Consider the following 13,852-nt stretch of genomic DNA (forward strand, 5'->3'; position numbering starts at 1 on the left):
ATTAACGATTAGTCCCCTCTCCCCGGGGGTCTCGCGCACCTCACGTGCGGTTCCTCACTTGGTCTCCTCTCGCTCTGCTCTGCTCTCTGCGTGTTTCTGTGTCTGTCTGTCTCTTCTTCTCTCGCGGGATTTCCACCTCCGCCTTCCTCCTGTCTTCTCCTCCTCCTCCTCCTCTTCCTCGGGATCAGCTCGTCCTCCTCGCGCCACCTGGACGGAGACGGAGCGGCTCGCGACGCTTCTGCTCGTGGTGGTGATGCTGCTTTTGCTCCGCGCGACCCATCCTGGTGTCTCCTGCAGCGGAGCGAGAGAGGAGGACAGGAGGACAGGAGGGGAGGAGGTGTCTCTCTCTCCTCCGCGCGCTCAGTGAAACCACAGACCTGAAGCCACAGGTGATGAGGAGGACTGTCGGTGCGGCTCACAACTGCGGATCAATGCGCTGCTCCCCGCAGGGCGTCCCGGCTCCCGGAGTCCGCATCCGCAACCGCAGCGCCGGGGGTTTGAGACCCGCAGGAGACCACATCTGTCTGTCTGTCTCTGTCTGTTTCTGAGTCTCTGTCTGTCTGTCTGTCTGTCTCCCTCTGTCTCTCCACCACTGTCCCACTCTGCAAAAAAAAAGGATAAAATATGGGCTTTTAATACTTTTTCTTTATATTTGTAGAATCGTATTTTCCACATAAACAGAAGGAGTTAAAACGTGAAGCATTTTTAACGTTTTTAGGATTTTAGGACGCTTTCCAGGATTTAGGGGGCGTGTCTGGGATTTAATGACTTTTCTTGGATTTTAGGACATTTCTACAATTTTAGGATGTTTGTGGGATTTAAAGACTTATCTAAGATTTTAGGATTTTTCCAAGATTTCAAGACGGTTCTTAGATTTTAGGACATTTCTAGAATTTTTGGACATTTCTAGGACTTTGGGACATTTCAGAACAGTTCTGAGATTTTAGGACATTTCTTCTATTGTAGGACATTTCTGGAAAAAGAAATCACCAATTTTGTTTTTTGGGGGGGGGGGTTCAGGACATTTCTAGGATTTTAATGCTTTTGTGGGATTTTAGGTTATTTAGGGTATTTCTTGGATTATAGGTCATTTCTCATATTTTAGGGTGATTTTAGGACATTTCTGCAACAAAAAAAATCACTAAATTTTTTTTAAAAAATCTCTGCCATTTTCTGCATGTCATCCCCTCTCCCTCCCTCTTTCACACTTAAGCTGTCCTACCTAATAAAGACAAAAAGTCTTAAAAAAAAAAAAAGTACTCTTTAAAACTGCAAAAATCTTTTCTTTAAAAGTGCATTCTTTTTTTTTTTTTCTTTTTTTTTTGTCGACAGCCAAATCAAAACCAAATACAGACACCTGAAGACAGTCCAGCACCTGGTCACTACTTTTTCATAAACTCTCGGAACGACCCAAGCACCGAAAAACAAGAAGAAATTAAAGTCTGTGCAGATAAATAAACTTAAACACAGCTGAGACGGGTTATCTTTGTGAATCTATACATTGTTTTTTAGGAAAAGCCTTTAAGGTGCTCTATATGTCCACTCACTGATGTCTTTATCAATGCCTCTCTTGCTAATTAGAGCTGTCAATCATGGCCGGGGGGGCGGGTCCCAGGTGCACAGAGCAGCTGGAAACTGGAAGGTGCTGCCTGAATGCTGAGGAGGCTTCGAGCCAAAGGTCCAGTCAGACCTGCGCTGAAAGTAAATGATGACCGTCCTGGAGTTTCAGGAGGCCGCCGGTGAACTCAAGTTTACCAGTTTGAGTCACGAAAAAGAAATCACGACGGGCATCGTGCTTTGCCAATCTCATCTCCTCCCAGCCCTTTTTTTTTTTTTTTTTTTTACAAGTTTTTGCACTTTGATTAAAGACCTCGTTGGTTGGTGAGTCGCCCATATGTCTTCACCTAACAGCCGAGGAGATGCTTCAGGGCAGCAGAGCAGAGCAGAGCGCGTCCAAAGAGCAGAAAGTGAGAAAAATGACTGAAAAATCTGATTGATGCAGAAGCAGAGTGCATTGGGGGATTAGCTGAACTGGATATTTTTTTATTAATTTTTTATTTATTTTTTTTTTAATTTCTTTAATTTTTTGGGGTGGGGTTTATTCAAAATTTTTGGTGATTTTAAAAAACTTCTATTTTTTTTGGGGGGTGATTTTTTCTTGATTTTGTGATTTCTTTTTTCTTTGAAAATTTTTGGGTGATCTTTAAAAGTTGAATTTTTTCTTAAATTTTTTGGGACTATTATTTTTATAAGGGGGGTCAAAAATATGGTGATTTTTAAAAGATTTTGCAAATTCTTTCTGTTAAAAAATTAAAACTTGTTGGTGATATATGGTTTATATTTTTTAGAATAAGTGATTTTTTTCTTCAAAAATACTAGGTGATTTTTAATAATTGCAATTTCTTTTCTTTTAAATTTTCTAGTGATTTTTTTCCTCTAAATGTTTCTTACCAATTTAATTTTCCTTTGATTTTTTTAAATCAAAATAAAAATCAGCAAAATTGGACTTTTTATCATAACAGGAAACTTTTAAAATATATATATAATAATAAAAATACATAAATGATAATTTATAATAGATTATATATATATATATATATATAAATATATTAAATTACAATAATTATAATAATAATAATTGTAAACTGAAATAATTTTTCTAATTTGAATTTCCTTCATCTAATTTTATTGATTTTATTCAGGTTTTTTTTCACTTGCTTGCATTAATCAGTTTTAATTGCCAAGGACCAAACGTAGATTTTAACTTTTAAGTTTTAAGGGGCTTAAAAATCTTTAAATATGTCAGAAACAGTAATATTCACCAGCGTCAGTATCAGTGTAGAAAATAATGTTCAGCTGCTCCAAATGCAGAGTCACCGCACCGTATTCACCGTATTCACCGCACTAATGCTCTCTGCTGATAACTGCTCCGGCGGGAATGAATGTGTGTGTGTGTGTGTGTGTGTGTGTGTGTGTGTGTGTGTGTGAGAACAGGGACACGTATAATCCATCATAACGCAGACACCTGGTGCCTTCGCCATTATTCCCGCCGTGTCTGGACAGTGTGTGCGTGTTGTGGTGAGTGCGTGTGTGTGTGTGTGTGTGTGTGTGTGTGTGTGTTTGTGTGTATATGTGTGTGTGTGTGTGTGTGTGTGTGTGTGTGCCCAGCGTGTGTGGGAGTCAGTATCCATGGGACACACTGATTCAATTACTGGATCATCATGAAGAGATGAATGGAGAAGGCAGAGGGGGGAGGAAAGGGACAGCGGAGAGGTGGAGAGAGACGAGAGCGGAATAAAGGAGGCGAGCCGGGGGAGCGAGGGGAGGACGGGAATTTAAAACAGGGCTCGTACGGTCACGAAAAAGCTGGAAAAATCACGGAATTAACAAATAGCAACTTTCAGGCCTGGAAAAGTTTTGGAAATGTTTTGTTTCACAAACCTGGATAATAACACATGCTGTGTTCAAGGACAGTTGGAAATTACATAATCCGACTATAATTTCTGTTATTAGGGTTTCTGGCTGTGATGAAGGGTGTATTTTTGGCTAAAAAATAAAGAATAATAATGATATAAAAAAATGCAGTCCCATGGGTTTGAAGGTGTGTTTTCTTAAAAAAATAAATAAATAAAAATATTTTTTCTTTAAAAATTGTCCCTTTTTCCCTTTAAAAATCGAGCGCAAAATAAACACAAAATACCAACATTTAAAGTTGTATGCCCCTCCCCTAAAAATAAAATACAAATATAAGTCTCTCTTCAGTACTTAAAAAGATATTTGACGTGTCTCCCGTTTCTTTGCACCGCTCCCTCCCCTCGCATAAATATCGAACAGTCCCTTGGTTACATGTATGAATTATGAGTTCTAATCCTGATCTGAATTATTTTTTTAAATAAAGTTATAATATAGCCATGAAAAATCATCGATAACAGTCATTTCAGAGACTGTTTGGTCTTTTTAAAATTTGCCTGAAAAATATGTATGAACCCTGTTTAAAGAGAGGTGAGACGGATAACAGAGCAGAGGAGGAGATAAAAGAAAAGAGAGACGGATGGGAGAGCGGAGGGAAAGATCGAGGAGACGGTTGTTCGTCTGCGTGAGTGTGTGACATTTTCCAGAACAGCCGCTCGCTAAAGTGAAAGCGCCGTGACGCGTGTGTGTGTGTGTGTGTGTGTGTGTGTGTGTGTGTGTGTGTGTAAAATTTGGCTCAAATAGATTAGTCTGAGCTTAACCAGTGTTTACATGCACATCAACACACACACACACACACACACACACACACACACACACACACACGCACACACACACACTGGACATGTGCGGTATGCTACCTTATAAGCAGAAGCCAAGAACCTGTGTTTTCATAATGAATGAGTGTGTGTGTGTGTGTGTGTGTGTGTGTGTGACCTCCGTCTGTCTCAGCTGTATCACTTTTACATTTTAATTAAAAATAATAGTATTTTAATAGTATAAGTGTTGCTGTTCAGATGTCCTTTTTAAACATTAATGTTATCTGCAGATTTAAATGACCAACAACACACAAAACTACAACAAAGAGACACAAAACTACAACAAAGAGACACAAAACTACAACAAAGAGACACAAAACTACAACAAAAAGACACAAACTAACAACAAAGAGACACAAAATTACAACAAATAGACACAAAATGACCAAACAGAGACACAAAATCACAACACAGAGACAGAAACCAACCACAGACACAAAATGACCAAAAAAGAAACAAAATACCACAAAGTAACACAAAATAACCTCAAAGAACCACAAAATTACCAAAAACGACACAAAATTACCACACAGAGACACAAATCAACCTCAGAGACACAAAATGACCAAAAAAAAGAAACAAAATTGACACAAAGAGACAAAAAATTGACACAAAGAGACACAAAATGACCAAAAAAAGAAATAAAATCGACACAAATTAACCTCAAGGAGACACAAAATGACAAGAAATGACCACAAACAGACAATAAACACCCCAAAATAGACACAACACAGCTAAAAAAGACACAACATTACCACAACATGACGACAAACATCTATCTATCTATCTATCTATCTATCTATCTATCTATCTATCTAATGAATCCATCCATCATGCGCTGAGCTGGTCCTCCGTCCCCCCCTGCTGGTCCGTCTGTGTATTACACCTCTGACATTTTCGCTGTCCTCGTGCAGCGGTGAGACATGCCATCACATATTGATGATGTTGGTGGAAACATTAATGCAGACGGCCTCATTATCTGTGAGACGTCACGAGCAGCTCCGCATCAGCGCTCAACCCAATCTAATGTTGAGACAAACACACATTTCTGTCCCCGTCCCCTCCTTCCGTCTCTCTATTTCACATGGAGACAGATCATTTTGTCCTCAGAGCAGAGACTGAAGGTTTATAGATGTGTCTGCTTCTCTCTCATCTCTGCCTGTCTTTCTGTGTTTTGCTTTCTCACACACACACACACACACACACACACACACACACACACACACGCGCGTCATTATACCTGACAGCGTGTTCATTAGCGGTGCTGCTGAGATAAATTGTCTGGTACATTTTGATTCTGTTTTTCCTGTCCTGCCTCTGTCTCTGTCTCCTCTAAGTCTTTATTTTTACCCTTTTTTTGCTCCATCTCTGCATGACAACCGACTTAATCAGAACTCATCTTTCACTCGACTGTGTGAATTTATAGAAAGACAGAAAATAGCATCTGGTTTTGTTGCCCTTGATCAAAAAGAGGAACCTCTGATCTTCACATTGTCAGTGTCTTAAACCCTGTACGCCTGCTTCTCCTCACCTCTACAAGCAGCTCAGACACTGAACTCACCACGAAGAGATGCAAAATGACCAAAAAAGACACAAAAAAGACACAAAATATCACAAAGTGACGCTAAATAACCACAAAGAGACACAATACAACTCCAAAAACAACTCTGAACAGCTGCAAAATTACCCAAAAAGAAAATCAACCACAAAGAGACACAAAACAACCAAAAAGACACAAAATTACCACAAATAAAAAGACAAAGACACAGAACAATGTAAAAGACACAAAATGACACTCAGCAATCACAGACACACAAAATGCCTCAGAGACACAAAACAACCACAAAGAGACGCAGACACAAATCTAACGCCAAAAAAAGACCACAAAGAGACACAATACAACTCCAAAAACAACTCTGAACAGCTGCAAAATTACCCCAAAAAAAAAATCAACCACAAAGAGACACAAAACAACCAAAAAGACACAAAATTACCACAAATAAAAAGACACAGAACAATGTAAAAGACACAAAATGAGACCACAAAGAGACGCAGACACAAATCTAACGCCAAAAAAAGACCGCAAAGAGACAGCAAACAAGGAGACACAGAATAACTTCAACAGCCAAAAAAAACACCACAAAGACACACAAAAAGACCAAAACTACACACATTTACTATAAAGGGACAAAGCAAACACAAAACTGAGTTAAAACAAATCAAAATCGGCAAAGAAATAAGAAATGAATCCTAAACGTCGATTATATATATTCTTAACAACGTTTATCATTCAGAAAAGTCGTAATGTTTTTGGGAGCGTTTGTCGGATCGTCTTACTTTTTTCGGCGGTGAAAGCTGCGCCGCTCAGCGGGAAACTCTTTCAGAGGCCTCAGTATCCAGCCTGAGAAACCGGTGTTTTTACGGGACATGGTTCAACAAACCCGCGATGATCCGATATTAGGTGTCTTCCGTCCATGTTGGCACATTAGCATCGATGCTAAACGCCATATTGGTTTCCCATCGTTCCTTTGGAGAGGTCAGAGGCTTGTTTTGGTTTTGTCGTCCAATCGGAAGACCGCCCGACGCTTTGTATCCGCCTACGTAAGCCATACGTCATCTGAAGCAAACTGCACTGTGATTGGTCGAATCCTACTATCGCTCTGCGTTATTGGCAGCGCCTCCTGCATTAGAATAAACGCTGGTAGGCCCTATAATACTACTACTACTACTACTACTACTACTACTACTAATAATAATAATAATAATAATAATAATGAAAAATAATAACACTAACAATAATTATAATGATAATATTGATGATGATGATGATGATAATATAATAATAATAATAATAATAATAATAATAATAATAATAATAATAATAATAATAATAATAATAATAATAATAATACTAACAATAATAATAATAATAATAATAATGATGATGATGATGATAATAATGAGACCAGGGTAAATCAGGAGACAGTGTAACAGGCAGCAGGGCCTCATATGGATGTAAACTCGGTGTTGACTGCAGGCAGGAGAGTCAGGCTCCTCTCTGAAGTGTCAGTATGAAGAAACAAAAAACGATGGGACTTCTTTTGGGAAAGTGTGTCCATTGAATGCATATTTTACATAAAAATACAGAGAAGAGAAAATAAAAAAAGTAGCAGTAATATTAGTAAAGCAATAAAAATGTGTTTAGTCCCCACCTGAATAACATTATTTTCTTTTTCGGTTCATGGTATCACTGCCTTAAAACACGCGTTACTTTGGGTCGGATCCCCTCAGACTCACATTTCCTCTTTTGTGCATCACGTCAATAAATTCACTTTATGACTATTTGAGCATCTCTTTCAGTTATCTCTCTCCTGATTAAACTTTTGCTCCTTCAGCTCACAGTCCTGCTTCCTCTCTTTTCCAGCGTCTCCTTTATTACCGCCTCCTCCTCCTCTTCCTCCCTCCTGCCCTTCATCATCCTCCCCCTCTTCCTCTTGTTAACGGGTCTGTGTCGGACGTGACGTTTCGGTTAAACTGTGTGATTTGCCTCGCTAACCAATTCGCTTCGGTCCGACAAGCAGCAAATTAGGCCTGCATGTGTGTGTGTGTGTGTGTGTGTGTGTGTGTGTGTGTGTCTTGTATACATGCATGAGTGTGTATCCAGCATGTGTTTCTACAGAGTGTGTGTGCATATGTGTGTGTGTGTGTGTGTGTGTGTGTGTGTGTGTGTGTGTGTGTGTGTGTGTGTGTGTGTTCTTGATTTCTTTATCAAAATGACCCCAGTTAAGCAGAGGACAAAGCTGAAGTGAAGAGAGATGCTGAAAGGATGTAAAAGGGCAGAGAGAGAAAAAACAAGGAAAAACAACAATTGACAAAGTAATAAATGATTAAAAAAACGTCATAAATGGAGAGAACATCACTCATCCGCAGATTGATCGGTGTCAGGGCCGGAGAGCGTTTCTGCGATGATGAAAATGGTTCGGCGTGGACTGGAGGAAGCAGTTGATTAAATCTCCATCGCAGAGATTATGGCGGCGTCAGTGAGCTGCCAGGAGGAGACGAGCCAAAAGCGAGCGTTATCGCCTGCTGCAGGTTCAACTCAAACCCCCGAAACACAGTCCTGATGAGACGTTCGTCTCTCTAAAATCAGAGTATGTGAAGGTCCAGTCTGCTGATTGACGGTGTACCGTCACTTTAACTTCAGAGCTCAATGCAGCCTCTTAAAGGTGGAAATGTTGGCCGAAGATTGACACGATTTAAAAGCATTAACACGTTAATTATCAACATTAATTATATCTGCATTAATGTGTCGACGTCCCTGCAGCCACACGGCATCCAGGCCACCCGAAAACAAACAACAGAAGAAGAAGAGCCTAATTGCATCGTTGTGCAATAATGAGAGCCGCTGATGCTTTTCTGGACTGAAAAACAAAATCGAAGCTTGGACCTTTTTCTCTCCTGTCCTGTCATGCAGCTAATGTTCAAGAAAAGAAGAAAATAAAATCAGTGCATTTCTTATTTATATCAATATATTGTCAAATATTACAGTTACATCCTGTAAAACCATGAGCATAATTAAGAGCACAGTTCATTTTGGAGTTGTTAATATGAGTTTTCCAGTGTTAAACTTTGCTCTCCCCGCGTTAAGTCTTAATTGAAAGTATCCTGCGTGTTTTATGAAAGAATAAGTGGCATATTGCAGCTTTAATTTCAGCTCCAGCCCGTCTGATGCTCTCTGTATCACTGTTACCCATAATCTCCTTACTGAGCGGCCTCTGGGGCGTACTCAAATGGTCACAGGCTCGATATCTTCAGCAGAGGGCAGAGGTTGAAGGAAATGGCTCTTAGCTCCGTGACGTCTTTACATAACGCCATAAAGCCGGTCTCTGGTGAATAAAAGACTTTGCGGGGTGAACTCAGCCGGCTGGAGGATTAGAAACAGCTTTCTCTCTCTTTCTCTTTCACATCTTTTCTCTAACCGTGCTCCTTCTGTCACTCCTGGTGCTCCTCCTCCTCCTCCTCCTCCTCCTCCTCCTCCTCGCTCCGTGTCCCTCTGTGAGGTTTCCATGTGTAAAAATTCATATTGCTGGATTATGCCAAAGTCACCTTGCCCTCACACTTCAGCTCTCAGACAAGTCACACACACACTCTTTCATCTGAGCACTCTGTCTGACACCTACGAACACACACACACACACACACACACACACACACACACACACACACACACACACACACACACACACACACACACACACTTATAGGGATCTGTGTGAGTTCGCTTTGACCCCGACAGAGGGAGGAGAAATTACAAAGCTTTCAAAAAATGACAAAAAAGAGCACAGATGAAGATGATTTCATGTTGGGCTCATTTCTTCGAGTCCAGGTGAACGCGGTGCCACAGACCGCGGTCATATTTCTTTGTGGGACTGAAGAAATAAACGAATGAGTCAGACTGAACTCGACAAGTTGATCTTTATAGTTATTATCAGGAGTGAAAAAAAATAGCAAAATTAGTAAAAATCTACAAGAAAGTCACAAAGAAGAAAAGCAAAAGAACAAAAACTGAAAAATTGATCAAACGAAATACAAAACAATAATAATAATAATAACACATTTCTATGACCTAGTTTTGAAAGCATTATAAATGTAAATTGCCTGATATTTCCCCTACTTATGTGATAATTTTCTAATGACTGACTCTGTTTTAACCATTTGCAACTGGAAGAAAGAAGAAGGCAGTGAGCAACTTACGAGACACTAATTATTTGGATGATTTTTTTTATATTTTCATATTTATAATGAACAAAATAGCATGTGTAAAAGGATTTCATTTATTTCACTTCATAACCTTTTTTTCTTTTTTGTAAACTATTAAATTAGAAAATTATCCACAAATGAAGAGAAAATATCCACAACACTATTATGATAGTAATATTATTATTTAATTTTAATATTAATTATCATTATTTTATTTTATTTTATTTTATTTTATAATTTTCAGCACCTGTTATTCATCTCTTTTTTTGTTGGTTTTGTTTTTGGTTTTTTGTCTTGATATTTTTTGGGGGTTCGTGTCTCGTTAAATTGCTTATTGCCATCTCCCCATGCTTACAAACCCATTTGCTCGGGTTTCAAAGGGTTAAAAGCATTATAAGAGCACTTTATTAGTATCATGACAGGACTTTTACAGCAGAATAATTTCCAAAGCTGTCTGAGTTTTTGCTCTTCGCTGTGATTGGTTCGTTAATTAAAAGAGGAAGTGCTCGGGATCAGAAACAGTGTCACATCTTTGATTTACAGCTCAGCAGTTTCACCAAACGTTGAAGACTTTTTGCGTCGCCTTCAATTACACTTTTTTAAACAAACTGAGCGCAGTCTGGCGAGTTGGGAAACATTAATCAGGAGAAAGTGAAATGAATGTCGACCCCGATGATGGATGCAGCCGGTCTGCAGCATCGATTGCAGGAGGGGAGAGGAGGACGAAGACAAAGTGTGAAAACAGAGTGAGACACCGAACTCCAGCTTCTTCACCTGAGCTGCTACACGGATCAGCATCCCGCCCTGAAACAATCCCATCAGCACCCACTTCCTGCGCCCATGACACTTTCATCCCGCCTGCCTGGACTCTGCTTGCAGTGTTTGATAACGGCGTGAAAAAACACAAAGATTAGATGCTGAGGAGAGGGGAGTGTTTTCATCAGATGAATGCTGTTTCAATCTTTCGTTTCGGCGGGGTGTGAAGGCGCACGGCCATCAAGTGTGAAAAGAAGTGAAAGAAAAGACTGAGACGCAAACACAGAGAGGTTTAGCTTCGCTGAAATGTCTTCGAGGCAGAAACAGTCTTATTGGTTGGTTGGTTACTTCACCGACTGAGAGCTGGAGATTTGAAAAGCAATTTTATAGGCTGCAGCTCGAGTGGATTAACCCTTTGAAACTTTAGCAAGTTGGTTTGATTTTTTTCAAACATGGGGAGAATGCGATAAGCAACGTAACAAGACATAGCCCAAAATAATAGCCAGAAATTTGTTATTTTTTTATTAAATCCTGGAGAGATTTAAAAAAACAGAAAATTGCCTATTTTTTAAATTATGTACTAAAAATATGTTACAGAAAAATCATTTTATTTTATTTATATTATAACAACTTTTTTTTTTTTTTTTTTTGCTCTTTAATTTTCTTAAGTTTTTCCTATTTTTGACCATTTATTTTTAGGTTGCTTATTGCCTTCCCTCCGTGTTTCATTTTTTAAAAAATAAATAATACAGTATTTCTTTCTTCTTTTTTTTTTTTTTTAAATAATTTTCACTCATATCCTTGAGTTGATCTGTGCTAATGGTCTTTACTTTGCAGGAGCTCTGTGTCTTCTGCAGGGAGATGCTGAACTATAATGTTGGACACCAGATGGCAACAAAATGCCAAAAATCTAATTTCCACTTTGGGTTGGTTTCTGCAAGTGACACACTCTGAGGAGAGTGAAACACCTGCATCGCCTTCAGGTCAGATGCCTTTTACAAGCACTTAAACCACTGAAACCTGAGAAAATTCATTTAATGCCTATAAAAAAACATGAGAAAAATGTAATGAGATGATATACAAGCTGATTTTGTAAGGAATTAAACGCACCGTCTGCTCTGCAGAGTCGGATATGACCAGTGGCCACTGAAAGCTGATTTAAGGTAGATTTCTCTGTTTAAGTGACGTTGACTTTGTGTGCTTAGATTACTGCAATTCTCTACAAACATACATATTAAATTTAAAGTGTCATAAACTGCAGTGAGACTCCTCAGTGCAATCAGAAAGACAATAGACAACCTTCCACACTTACACGCTGAGCACAGCTGACGGGATATTTCCTCAAATGGGCTGATCAGATGCTGCAGGACTGATGAGAGAAAGTGGAAACAGGTGAGCAGAGTCACGTGACTGGGAAGCGGGAAGTCCGAGGCCATCTGGTGGACAGGTAGAGAATGACAGTAAGGTTTAACAGCCATGCAGGGGCCGGAGGACTGCGTAAAGTGGCTGAAAAGAGTGAGAGAGATTTCCAATCTTTGCTAACAATTCTGCACTCTGAAAAAACACCTTTTAAACTCAAGATGTTTGTGTTGGAGGTGATGAGCAGGCGAAAAAAACAAATTTCCTTCAAATTTTGATGGCAAATTTAAGTAGGGCAAACAAATACTACCAACCTGAGCAGATAAAAAAAATTTTAATAGTCACAAGTCTTCATACAAACAGTGCTGACAAACTGCATTAAAAAAGAGAAGTTTTATTTGAAAAGGCAGAGTTAAAAAACCAGAACAGTAACCTTTTACACCAAAATAAGATAACAAAGATCTTATTTTCATGCATATTGATGCATTTGCCATCACATTAATAAAAAACATCAACCTTGTGAGGACTTTTGTTGCAGATCTTCCTCCCGTGTCTGCAAAGACTGGACTGCTGATATTATTACATCCGTCTGAATGTGCAGAAACCGCGCGAGCAGGACTTTTGCATGCATACAAATATGCACTAATACATCATATTAGCAATGACAGCAGGCAAATTTTCATGTCACATTTTTCAAATCACAGGCTGCTGCGAATCAAAATTAAATTATAAAATATTAAATTATAATATTGTCTTTTTTAATTAAACAATGTTAAACTAGAAATGTTACAAAATCTTCAAAAAAAGATTACATTTATATGCATCTAAAGTGACAGTGATGTTAACAATATGTTTAATTTTTCCCCCCGTTGCCACGTGTAACAGAGGTTGTATATAGTGTTTGTTTCCACTTGCTGTAATGGCTGGATGAGGATAATGTTGTATTCAGGTGGTTAGATGGCTCAATGGCGCCCCCGCTCAGGCAGTTGACAAATGCTTCCTGCTACTTGAAAACACTGCCAGTTAATGAGAGACGAGACCGAGGTGAGTTGAGGAACGCGGCACTCTTAGACTTAGACTTAGACACGTTTATTTATCCCACTTGTGGGAAATTAACTAGTCACAGCAGCCGTGCGTACAGAAAAATATATATAAAAATATCAATATATACAAAATATAAAATATAAAATATACAAGAGTGCAAAAATAGGCATGTATCAAGAAGAAGAAAAAAATGTACAGGTTGTAAATACAAAAAGTCAGAGAAGACATGTGCAGAGATGCATCATTGATTGTAGTGAGTCCCGGTTATTGTTGGCTCAGGCTGGTGTTGTATAGCCTGATGGCCGATGGAGGGAAGGACCTGCGGTAGCGCTCCTGCCTGCAGCGTGGGTACCGCAGTCTGCTGCTGAAGGAGCTGCTCAGGTCTCCCACAGTCTCATGAAGGGGGTGAGAGGGGTTGTCCATGATGGATGTCAGCTTGGCCAACATCCTCCTCTCACCCACCTCCTCGATGGAGTCCAGGGGACAGTCCGAGACTGAGCCGGCCCTCCTGACCAGCTTGTTCAGCCTCTTCCTGTCCCGCTCTGTGCTTCCACTGCCCCAGCAGACCACAGCATAGGTGATGGCTGATGCCACCACCGAGTCATAAAATGTCCTTAACAGAGTCCTGCTCACACCGAAGGACC

At 39.5% G+C, this 13,852-nt stretch overlaps 1 protein-coding gene across 1 annotated transcript in view; it reads right to left on the reverse strand.

The window, feature by feature from the left end:
• Positions 1-6,792, reverse strand: part of trpc5a (transient receptor potential cation channel, subfamily C, member 5a) — a 141,521-nt gene extending 134,729 nt beyond the window's left edge. The window contains 2 exon segments of the mRNA XM_088073698.1: positions 1-602; positions 6,627-6,792. The exon segment at positions 1-602 is cut by the window's left edge and continues 66 nt beyond it. The gene's annotated coding sequence lies outside the window, so the exon portion shown is untranslated.
• Between the last annotated feature and the right edge of the window lie 7,060 nt (positions 6,793-13,852).

The sequence above is a fragment of the Plectropomus leopardus genome, chromosome 23, assembly GCF_026936395.1.
Source record: "Plectropomus leopardus strain MGB_pleo_1.0 chromosome 23, ASM2693639v1, whole genome shotgun sequence".
In the NCBI taxonomy this organism is placed as follows: Eukaryota; Metazoa; Chordata; class Actinopteri; order Perciformes; family Serranidae; genus Plectropomus; species Plectropomus leopardus.